Here is a 9,433-nt window from a genome sequence, read left to right as displayed (position 1 = left end):
TGGAGGAAGCAAATGGGAAATAGGAAGGTTTGGGATCCAATAGCAAATTGCCATATTGTCACCTTGGAGCAGAGGGTCCCTTTTTTTTCCCAGCATCTGTTGGGTAAAGAACTTTAAAAGCCACACTTTAGAGCTTTAGAAGGCAATGTATAGGAGTTAGGGAGGAAAAACAACAGAGCAGCAAACTGGAAATCACAGTAGATTCTGGGAGGAGAGGGACAAAAGCAGAATAAACAATCAAATAAACAACAATTATCCAGGGGGGTGGAGCTCCCAGGTGTGTGTATGTTTATCTCATTAAGAGTACTTATATTTTCCTTTTTTTCTTGTCTTCGGTTTTTTTTTTTTTTTTTTTTATGTGACTTGACCTTTAGGCTTAGACTTGTTATTGTCACATATAGAGCAGATATTTCTGTAACACAGAAGGGGATTTGCTTCAAAGGCAGCCCTCCCTCAGTTGGTTCCAATATGAGAGGAAGACAGCTATTAATTGCATTACATCTATAACTTACATTGTAATTATTTATTATATGGAGATACCAATCTCACTCCATGTGATTTGTAACAGGAATGCCACATATTGATATTCAACTTGTACCTGAAAAAAAGCTACAGCCTGCGCGCCCCCCCCCCACATACTTCATTCCCTTTTTGTCTGTACAACAAGCCCTTTCATAATAGTTTGGACCACCCTTTCAAACTCAATATTTTAATACTTAATGAAATGGGAAAAAATTCATACTCTAAAATCATGATTGGAAAAGATGTTATATTTTTTTCTGCTGCATTGATAAAACTTCCCGATGAAAGCAATTAAAGTAAAGAAGAATTTACTTTATAACACAGTTCAGTGGTATTGACCATTATAGAGGAGTCCATAAAGCAAATAGTGAAGTGGTTTTCTTTACAACAGGGAACAAGAGCTTAAAATGAAAAGTAGAAATTTGGGGATCCTTGAAGCAACAAATGCCAACTTCTTGAGGCAATGCATATCACAGTTCTGTACTGTCATCAGGGTGCCAGCTGAGAAACTATCAGCAAATGTTATAGCTCAAAAGCTCTTGGAGGGGTGACTGTCTGGACTCCTGGCTTGACAGCCATAATCTCTAGACCCTAGCTAGACTCCAGGGGCACATCCTATGCCTCTTCCCCAACCACTGCAGCCACAGAGACCTGACAGCAGCCTCCTCACACCCCCAAACATCCCAAAATGCATCAGGGATTACAGGAGCCACAGGACCCATCTGCATCTGGAGGAACAGGGATCCCCTAAGGTACAGGACCCACCTACACTGATTGGAGGGAGGGATGCTATACAACAGTGTAAGAATACATTCAACAACATAAAGAGCAATATGGTACCACCAGAAACCAATGGTTCTATAACAGCAAGACCTGAACACCTCAATTTAGAAGAAGCAGAAGAAAATGACCTTAAAAATGACTTTATTAAGTGATAGAGGCCCTTAAAAAACAAAATAAAAAATTCCCTTAAAGAAGTGGGGGGAAAGACAAACAAAAATTGGAAGAACTCAATAAATCCCTTAAAGAAAGCCAAGAAAAAAAAAAAAAACAAAAAACAGACAGGTGAAGGAAACAGTTCAAGACTGGAAAATTGAAATAGAGGCAATGAAGAAAACACAAACTGAGGGAATTCTGGAAATGGAAAATCTGGGCAAATGAACATAAACTACAGATAAAAGCATAAACAACAGAGTACAAAAGATAGGAGAAAGATTCTCAGGCACTGTAGCTAGAGAGTTTCTCTCCAGGTCCTGCCAAGCCCCAGCAATCCAGTAGCCCACTTATAAAATAAACACACAGACACTTATATTATTTAAAGTGTTTGGCCTAATGGCTCAGGCTTTTTGTTAACTGTTTTTTATATCTTAAATTAACCCATTTCTATTAATCTATACCTTGCCATGTGGCTCGTGGCTTACAGGCTGGCAGTGTCTCTCTCTGCCTTTCTGTTCCCTCAATTCTTCTCTCTGTTAGTCCTGCCTATACTTCCTGCCTGGCTACTGGCCAATCAGTATTTTATTTATTAACCAATCAGAGCAACACATTTGCCATACAGAACATCCCACAGCAAGGCACTGAAGATATGATAGAGAAAATAGATTAATTGGTCAAAGAAAGTGTTAAATCCAGCAAATTCTTAACACAAAACATCCTGGAAATCTGAGACACCATGAAAAGACCAAACTTAAGAATAATAGGGATAGAAGAAGGAAAAGAATTCCAGCTCAAAGGCACAGAAAATATATTCAACAAAATCATAGAAGAAAATTTCTCAACCTAAGGAAGGACATGCCCATGAAAGTACAAGAAGATTACAGAACACCAAATAGACTGAACTAAAAAAATGTCTCCTTGCCATATAATAGTCACATCACTTACATACAGATTAAAGAATGAATAATAAAAGCTGTGAAGGAAAAATGCCAAGTAATATATAAAGGCCGACCTATCAGAATTACACCTGACTTTTCAATTGTGATTCTGAGAGTCAGAAGGTCCTGGACAGATGTTCTGCAGACACTAAGAGACCAAAGATGCCAGCCCAGACTATTATTCCCAGCAAAGATTTCAATCATCACAAATTGAGAAAAGAAGATATTCCATGACAAAATCAGATTTAAACAATACCTATTCACAAATCCAGCCTTACTGGAAGGAAAATTTCAACCCAAGGAAGTTATCTGCATTAAACACAGACAATAGATAATCTCACACCAACAAATCCCAAATAAGGAAACACACAAACACTACCACTGCTACCACCAACAAAAACAAAAATAGCAGGAATGAACAATCACCTGTCATTAATATTTCTTAATGTCAATGGAATCAATTTTCCTATAAATAGACATGGGCTAACAGAATGGATAAAAAAACAGGACCCATCCTTTTGCTGCATACAAGAAACACCTCAACCCTAAAGATAAACATCACCTCAGCATAAAGTGTTGGGAAAAGATTTTCCAATCAATTGGTCATAAGAAACAAACTTGTGTAGCTATGCAAATATCCAACAAAAGAGACTTCAAACTAAAATCAGTCAAAAGAGATGAAGAAGCATATTTCATATTCATCACATAGAATAACTATCAAGATAAAGTCTCAATTTTGAAAATGTATGCCCCAAATATAAGAGCATCCAAATTTGTAAAGAAACATTACTAAAGCTTAAAATACACATCAAATCCTACATACTAACAGTGGAAAACTTCAACACCACACTCTCACCACTGGATAAGTCTGCCAGACAGAAACTTAATAGAGAAATAAGGGAACTAACAGATGTTATGACTCAAATGGACTTAACAGACATCAATAGAACATTCCTCTCAAACGCAAAATAATATACCTTCTTCTCAGCACCTCATGGAACCCTCTCTAACATACTGACCACATACTCAGTAACAAAGCAAACCTCAATATATATATATATATTTTATATATATATAAAAGGAACAATTCCCTGTATCTTATTGGATCACCATGGCTTAAAGTTAGTATTCAACCACAACACAAATTACAAAAAGCCTACAAACACATGGAAATTGAAAAATGCTCAACTGAATCACCATTGGGCCAAGGAAGAAATAAAGAAACAAACCAAAGACTTCCTAGAATCCAACAAAAATGGATGCACAACATACCCAAAATTATGGGACACTATGAAAGCAGTGCTAAGAGAAGAGCAGATTGCACTAAGTGCCTATATAAAGACCATGGAGAAATCTCACACTAGTGCCTAAAGAGCACATGTGAAAGTTCTAGAACAAAAAGGAGAAACTCACCTAGGAGTGGTAGATGACAGAAAATAATCAAAATTGGGACTGAAATCAATAAAATAGAAACAAAGAGAACAATGCAAAGAATCAATGAAACAATGAGTTGGTTTTTTGAGAAAATAAACAAGACTGACAAACTCTTATCCAAACTAGCCAAAAGGCAGAGAGAAAATATTCAAATTAACAAAATCAGAAATGAAAAGGGGGACATAGCAACAGACACTGAGGAAATACAGAGAATCATTAGATAATTCTTCAAAAAACTGTATTCCACAAAATTGGAAAATGTAAAAGAAATGACACTTTTCTGAATAGGTGTCACATAACAAAATTAAATGAGGACGAAATAAATAATTTAAATAGACCTGTAACCCCTAAGGAGATAGAAGCAATCATCAAAAGCCTGCCAACCAAAAAAGAAGCCCAGGGTCAGATGGTTTCGGTACAGAATTTAATGAAAATTTCAAATAAAAGCTAATACTAATACTCCTCAAATTGTCTACACAATAGAAAAGGAAGCAACATTGCCAAACTCATTTTATGAGGCTATAGGTGCCCTGATATCCAAACAACACAAAGACACAACTAAGAACGAGAATTATAGATCAATCTCTCTCATGACCGCGGGCACAAAATTAGTCTATAAAATACAAGCAAACCAAATCCAAGAACACATCAGAAAAATCATCTACCATGATCAAGTAGGCTTCATCTCAGAGATGCAGGCATAGTTCAATATATGAAAGTCTGTAAATGTAATCCACCATATAAATAAACTGAAAGAAAAAACTCATTATCATCTAAAAAAAAAAAAAACCTTCAAAAAATCCAATACTCTTTCTTGATAAAGGTCTTGGAAAGATCAGGGGTACAAGGAATACACCAAAACATAATAAATACAATATACAGCAAGCAAACAGCCAACATCAAATTAAATGGAGAGAAACTCAAAACAATTCCACTAAAATCAGGAAGAAGACAAGGCTGTACACTCTCTCCATATCTATTCAACACAGTACTAGAAGTTCTAGCTAGAGCAGTAAGACAACAAAAGGAGAGGATACAACAAAGAGGATACAAATTGGAAAGGGAGAAGGCAAACTTTTGCTATTTGCAGACGTTGTGATAGTATACATAAGTAGGTCCAAAAATTCTTTCAGGGAACTCCTACAGCTGATAAACACCATCAGTAATGTGGCAAGATACATTAACTCAAAAAAAATTAGTAGCCCTCTTATATACAAATGATAAACAGTTTGAGAAAGAAATTAGAGAAACATCACCCTTTATAATAACCACGAACAACAAAGAATATCTTGGGATAACTCTAACCAAACAAATGAAAGACCTGTATAACAAGAAATTTAAGTCTTTGAAAAAAGAAATTGAAGATGATATTAGAAAATGGAAAGATCTCTCGTGTTCTTAGATAGGTAGGATCAACTCAGTAAATGGCAATCTTACCGAAAGCTATCTAGAGATTCAATGCAACCTCATAAAAATCTCAACAAAATTATTTACAGACCTTGAAAGAACAGTGCTCAGCTTCATAAACAGGATAGCCAAAACAATCCTGTAAAAAAAGGAACTTCCAGAGGTATCACTATCCTTGACCTCAAGCTCTACTACAGAGCTTTAGTAATAAAAACAACTTGGCATTGGCATAAAAACAGACAGGTAGATCAATGGAATTGAATCAAAGACCCTACTATTAATTCATACACCTATGGTAACTTTATTTTTGACACAGAAGCTAAAATTATACAATGGAAAAAAGAAAACATCTTCAACAAATGGTGCTGGAGTAACTGGATGTCAACATGTAGAAGAATGCAAATAGATCCGTATCTATCCACATGCACAAAACTCAAGCCCAAGTGGATTTAATATAAATCCAGTTACACTTAACCTGATAGAAGAGAAAGTGGAAAGTAGCCTCAAATGTATTGGCACAGGAGACCACTTCCTAAATATTACACCACTAACACAGACACTGAGAGCAACATTATTAATTGGGACCTCCTGAAACTGGGAAGCTTCCATAAGGCAAAGAACTCAGTTAACAAGACAAAACAGCAGTCTACAGAATGGGAAAATATCTTCACCAATTCCACATCTTACAGAGGGCTGATTTCTAAATTATATAAAGAACTCAGGAAACTAGACATCCAAATACCAAATAATCCAATTAAAAATGGGGTACAGAGCTAAACAGAGAATTTTCTACAGAAGAATCTCAAATGGTCAAAAGACATTTAAAGAACTGCTCAACATCCTTAGCCATTAGGAAAATGCAAATCAAAATGACTCTGAGATACCATTTTACACCTGCCAGAATGGCTAAGATCAAAAATGCTAACAGCCTATGTAGGAGAGGATGTGGAGCAAGGGGAAAACTACTCCACTGCTGGTGTGAGTGCAAACTTGTAGAACCACTCTGGAAATCACTATGATGGTTTATCATAAAATTGGGAATCAACCTGCCTTAAGACACAGCAATACCATTATTGGGCATATACCCAAAAGATCCTCAGTTATACCACAAGGTCACTCACTCAACCATATCATAGCAACATTCTTCATACTGGCCAGGACCTGGAAACAACATAGATGCTCTTCAACCAAAGAATGGATAAGGATCCACAACCATGCACTGGTGCTGTGGGATGGTCTGTATGTCAAATTGCTCTGATTGGTCAATAAATAAAACACTGATTGGCCAGTGGCCAGGCAGGAAGTAGGTGGGACAAGGAGAGAGGAGAATTCTGGGAAGTGGAAGGCTAAGGCGGAGAGACACTGCCACCCACCGCCATGACAAGCAGCATGTGAAGACTCCAGTAAGCCACCAGCCACGTGGCAAGGTATAGATTTATGGAAATGGATTAATTTAAGCTATAAGAACAGTTAGCAAGAAGCCTGCCACGGCCATACAGTTTGTATGCAGTATAAGTCTCTGTGTTTACTTGGTTGGGTCTGAGTGGCTGTGGGACTGGCAGGTGACAAAGATTTGTCCTGACTGTGGGCAAAGCAGGAAAACTCTAGCTACACACTGGTCTCAGCTCCTAGACTTCAGATGAAGAGATGAAGGAGGGATCACAGGAGCAAGGGAGGTCAAGATCATGATGGGAAAAACCACAGAGACAGCTGACCCAAGCCAGTGGGAGCTCAGGGACTCTGGCCTGTCAGGTGGGAAACATGCATGGGACCAAACTAGGTCCTCTGAATGTGGTGACAGTTATGTGGCTAGATCTGCTCAGGGAGCCCTTGGTAGCGGGACCAGGACTTATCCTGGGTGCATAAAATGGCTTTTTTGGATCACATTTTTTGTATGCCTTACTTTATCCAAATATCTAAAGCTTAAAGTGAGCAAAGTCAAAAAAGCTAAATAAATATTGCTATGAACCTGAGTAGACCTTAGGGCTTTACAAATCTTGATTGTCACAAATACCCTATTTATCAAACACATATTGTTACTTATCTAAATTTTCTAGTGCCTTAGTGTTGTTCTCCCTGTTAGTGTTTACTTAGTGCAAAGACATAAGTAGTTAGACATACATCTTAAGCCAGCTTTTGTTCATCTGTTTATAACCTTAAAATTCTACCATCATATGTAATATATTCTAAACCACAGTTGAATCACACATATAATATTTTGTAGCAAATATAACCTTAATTTTTTAACATCATACAAAAATCTATACCGATCCAAAATATTTTGAAGTTTTGTTGTTGTTTCCTTAGTCTAAACAGAGGTACAATGATGAACAGATCTCATGGTGAACAGAGATCTCATTAGGAATAAGACATTTCACAGTTGTTCTATGTATGCCACGTGGTCATCATAAGGTAGTGGTTAAGACACATGGCATGTACTATTTAACCTTAGTAAGGATGGCTGTTAGCCATATGGCTGCTTACATCTTTTTTTTTCTTTCCTTCATTTTTTTTTTTTGGATTTTCAAGACCGAGTTTCTCTGTGTAGCACTGGCTGTTGTGGAACTCATTCTGTAGACCAGGTTGGACTCAAACTCACAGAGTTCTGCCTGCCTTTGCCTCCAGAGTTAGTGGGATTAAAAATGAGTATCACCATTGCCTGGTGGCTGCTTACATCTTGATGAGATCATCAGCCAAGATGAAGAAGTGCCACATGGTTGCTATTTAAAAACATCTGTTTTCCTAGTAGATCTATCATTTTTAAATGAGAGTTGAATCCAAGTTATACACACTTAGGGAGACTTGGATCTAAATTACATATACAGTATATTCTAGACAAGCCTTTAGTTATAAGTTTAAAGCCAAATTGTTGTTACATATTTTATAGATTTAAAACCATACCCGATGGACTTAGAAATCTTCAGATAGGGATTACAGCACAGTCTTAAGTGAATTTTTGAGAACAGAGTACAAGAAATCATAGAGATAAAAGATGTTTAAGAGTGAGAGGTAGAACCTTAGAGATAAGAGACTTTGGGATCATTTGCTTATGTGGTGGTAGAAGCTGTTACAATCTGTGAGAATTTGGAAATCAAGTGCACCATTTTGGCCACTGACCTGTACTGAGGCTAAGCTGTAGTAATAAAATGTGAGTCCACTGGGGAGGAGAGAAGGTCACAAAATGGAACATTGGGCAGGGATGTTCTTATAAGCTCCAAGAAGGAGCTGAGCCCTGAAGCTGGGGACTACAGGCTGGAATGAGAGACAGAATAGTAGGACTACAGGGTAAAAGAGAGCTAGTAAGTGTCTTTAGTGGAGAAACTCGTACAAGTGTAGCAGGGCAGAGCCAAGAAAGAAAGTTAGAAAAAAAATACTTACCTGGCAGGGGAGATACCGTGATCATGAAGGTGGTTTTCCCAGGACAAGGCTTATCCATTGCACTCCGGATGTGCTGACCCCCTGCGATTTCCCCAAATTCGGGAAACTCGACTGCATAATTTGTGGTAGTGGGGGATTGTGTTTGTGCTCTCCCCTGTAAAAAAAAAAAAGAAAGAAAGAAAAGAAAGAAAGAAAAGAAAAGAAAAGAAAAGAAAAGAAAAGAAAAGAAAAGAAAGTTGTCCATGTGTTGGTATCAAGGGCATAGTAGGCTCCAGGATACAGAGAGACACTTATGGCATAGACAAAGAAAGAAATGGCTAAGAAACATGGAGGAACAAGCAGAAACCACCTGAGGGAGGGCTATAATATCTCCGAAGCCAAAAGGATATAGAGAAGCTGCAGGAATTAGTAGGCAGCTCCCAGGGGGAACCGAGGAATTTTGCAAAGTATAGGCCTAGGAAAGCAAAAAGAAAAATAGAGCAGGTAGCTCTGAGAAAAGCAAGGAAGCAAAGGAAAGAGGTCCAAGGCTGCCACAGGTGGGATTTCAGTTCCTGTGGAAGGAAGACCAGAGAGGGAAGAAAGCAGGGGAGAAGGAAGATACCCACACAGGTGTAGCAGGCCAGAGAGAGGTGTAGCAGGCTGCAGGAGCCAGAGAAGCACATAGGTGCTAAAAGAAGGAGGTTATAGCAGGCCAGAGCACAGAGAGCCAGAGACAAATGATTAGAGATCAGAGGGACGCCACAGATGAAGAATCAGAATCTAGGATTAGGAACCAAATTTTATGGTTGGGAGGAATCAGAATAAATAAATGATTCTTA

At 37.9% G+C, this 9,433-nt stretch overlaps 1 non-coding gene across 1 annotated transcript; it reads left to right on the top strand.

Annotated features, from left to right (window-relative positions):
- The first annotated feature begins 8,607 nt into the window (after positions 1-8,607).
- LOC114698954 lies at positions 8,608-8,772 on the top strand. Its single transcript, XR_003735439.1, has one exon. It is a non-coding gene; the product is annotated as a U1 spliceosomal RNA (small nuclear RNA).
- Positions 8,773-9,433: the final 661 nt, after the last annotated feature.

Source organism: Peromyscus leucopus, chromosome 4, assembly GCF_004664715.2.
Source record: "Peromyscus leucopus breed LL Stock chromosome 4, UCI_PerLeu_2.1, whole genome shotgun sequence".
Classification (NCBI taxonomy): domain Eukaryota; kingdom Metazoa; phylum Chordata; class Mammalia; order Rodentia; family Cricetidae; genus Peromyscus; species Peromyscus leucopus.
This window is presented reverse-complemented; position numbering and strand designations above follow the sequence as displayed.